We start from the raw sequence: 3,106 nt of genomic DNA on the forward strand, positions 1-3,106 counted from the left end.
ACAAACCAATCCGATCAATATCTCCAACAGCATTGGATCTACAACCAGAATCCCGATTCTATACACTTAAGATTATGAAGTTTGGACGCATCACTTTGAGGACTACGTCGTTGGTTCTGAAGACAATGGTTATCTTATCTGGGAAGAAATAACATTGGGTCCTTTTGTTCATTCTTGTACAAATAGAACTATTAAGACTCAAAAGGAGTACCACAAACTCTTAACTGATGTGGAGAAGATTCCTCAAGACGAAAAAGATAAGTTGATGTGTAATGTTAAAGCCATGAGAATGATCCGATTTGCTTTACAGTCTGATACTTTTCGTTTGGTAAGCCCATACACCACGGCAAAAGAGATCTGGGATAGACTTAAAGAGCTGTATTCCACTGATGAAGACCTAGAGCATTCTATCCAAACTCTATTGCTCTCTGAGTTCGGTGCTTTCCAACAAAAGCCAGATGAAAAACTTATTCAGGCATTCGATCGTTTCAACCATCTTTTGAGCAAGATGATCAAGCACGACAATGGAAGAGAAGTGATCGAACAGAAGGTCACATTTATGAATGGTTTAAGACCCGAATGGATGGCTGTGGTATCAACGGTGAAGGCTCACGAGCAATTTAAAACCTATTCACTGGCGAAAATGGTAGGTATTCTCAAGTCTCATGAAAGTGTTGTGACAAAGGAAGCGAAAGTGGTGTCTAGTATGGGATCCATGGCCCTTCTCTCTAAGGCGAAGAATGTGGCAGAGGATGAAGAAGAGTCAGAGATGTCAGAATGTGATCTGACAAGCGAAGAGTATGCAATGATGGTTTCCAGCCCGAAGCGGTTTGCTCACAAAAAGTTTCCTATTGCCAAGAACCGAAACTGGCAGGGAAGCTATAGCTCAGAAAAGGCAAAAGAGGAGATTAAAAATATTCCTCAGAAAGAAGAAGAGAAGAAGGAGAGCAAACTGTTAGGAGACTCCGGATACGATTGCAACTTCTGCCATGGCAAAAACCACTTTGCTAAAGATTGTATGTTAAGAAAGCTATCGGAGAAGAAGGAGGGTGAAGACAATGAAGCATACTATATGCGCAAGCTGGAGGAGATAAAGAAGAAGAAAGCCTCTAACAGTTCAATAAATGCTTTGATTGTGCAGGAGAACGTTGTGGATGATGAGTTCGGCGGCGTAGAGGTCTGGTCTACAGACTCTGAAGATGAAGAAGTACGTAAACCCACACATGGCAAGGCATTTGTGGCGAAAGAAAAGAGTTTTGAGTTTGCTGGGAGATGCTTGATGGTGACAGCTGGAGTGTCACAAATGAGGGGCTACACAACCGAAGGCGAGTATGATGAGGCGAATCGGAAGGAAGATAAGTGTTTTGTTGCCAAACCTGTGAGCGAGAGGATCAACGACTGCTATTAGTTGATCAAGAAGGTACAATTCATTCTCGAATCACTTAAAATACCTGTAACAAACTATGAAAAGGAATTAAACGATTTGAAATTCAAATTCTCTAGTTTAAGTGGTAGTCTAATGCAAACACGCCTCACAAATGCTAACCTAACCGATCAAATTAGCAGGGCGACATCCAAGAATGAGGAGCGAAGGATGTGGATAGAGAGGACAAAGTTAGAGTTAGTTAGGACGAGAGATGAAGTTATTTATTTGCAACGTGATAACTTGAAACTTATGAAACAAAGAAATATTTTTTGCTTGATTGCTAAACGTTTATATACTAATATTACTCAATTGCATTTAGACTGTGAAATCGGCAAAAAGATTCACAAAATGATTTTGCCCTTCCTGGAGTTAAAGGAGGACGAAGTTGATATTGATGGTTATAACTGTGAATCTATTGTTTCTTCAGATAAAATCTCTGACGCCTACAGGGTTGGTCTGGACAAAATCGAGTCCTTTATCAAGTCCAAAGACCATAAGGACATGCTTAAAAATCTTTTGGACGAGAATGATAAATTGAAAATCAAGACCGAAACCATACAGAAATTTGACTCATTGAATGCCAAGTTAAGTTCAGAAAACAAAAAAAATCAATGTTGAAAACACTTATGAATTTGACGAGGACAGTGATATGAGTGAAATTTCTGTAGAGGATGTGGTTGACTGTTCAGAATTTGTCAAGAGCGAAACCGAACCTTCCAAAGGTCTTATATTTGAGAATTCGGTTGAGTTCGCTCGAGTGTCCCAAGATAAATCCAAAGTTCTGAAACCGAAAGCAGTGGTTTATCAAAAGGTACAAACTGTACCAAATCAGGTATACACCACGACAGGGGTTACTCAAAAACACACAACCGAACTGACAGCCATAGTAAACGAAGATAATGCAGGTGGTTGTGATAATTATTTTTGGTCTGCTCCAATCGAAAATGCAGATGAGACTTTCGGTTTATCAGAGAGAAACTTATGGAGGGTTAAAGGCAGATACGTGGCAGAACCACTCAACAAGCCTACAAGCTTTGATGTACCAAGCACAAGTGGTACCAAAGAAATCCCAAGCGAACCAATGAAGGTTGCAAGCGAAACCTCTTCAATAAAGAGCGAAACTCATGCTGAGAGACCTAAGCCAAGAGCAAACATACACAAGTCTCAAGAGCAGCTTGCTGAACAAAAACGCCAGCGAAAGAAAAGATATCAAAAGAATCTCAATGAAAGGAAGCAGTTTTGGAACTCCCAAAACTCCAATTATGTTCGCACAGAAAAGGCGTCAAATCTCAAGGAGAAAGCTGGATCAAAGGATAATTCTGATCCATACACTCTCTGCCAATCCTACAGTCAAGCGAACCGAAAGCCTAGTTTTGGTCCCAATCCTTGCATCGACAAGAACCGAAAGACTAGTTTCGGTCCCCAAGACTAGCCTTGATAAGAACCGAAAGACAAGTTTCGGTCCTAAATCCCATCCTCCTCATTCTCAACCAAAGTAGAATCCTAACAAGGATGTCAAGGACGGCAAGGGAAAAGGGAAGCTCGTCCCTGAAGACAAAACGCAAACAAAGAAGACGTCAGCTAACCCTAAGAATCACGAAAACAAGTCCGATAAGAATAAAAAAAAAATCCTCAATCTGATTTAAACAAACTCAAGGTCTTTACCATCAAAAGGAAAGA

The sequence above is a fragment of the Lactuca virosa genome, chromosome 2 (genome assembly GCF_052849685.1).
Source record: "Lactuca virosa cultivar CGN04683 chromosome 2, Lactuca_virosa_CGN04683_v6, whole genome shotgun sequence".
NCBI classification, from domain to species: Eukaryota; Viridiplantae; Streptophyta; class Magnoliopsida; order Asterales; family Asteraceae; genus Lactuca; species Lactuca virosa.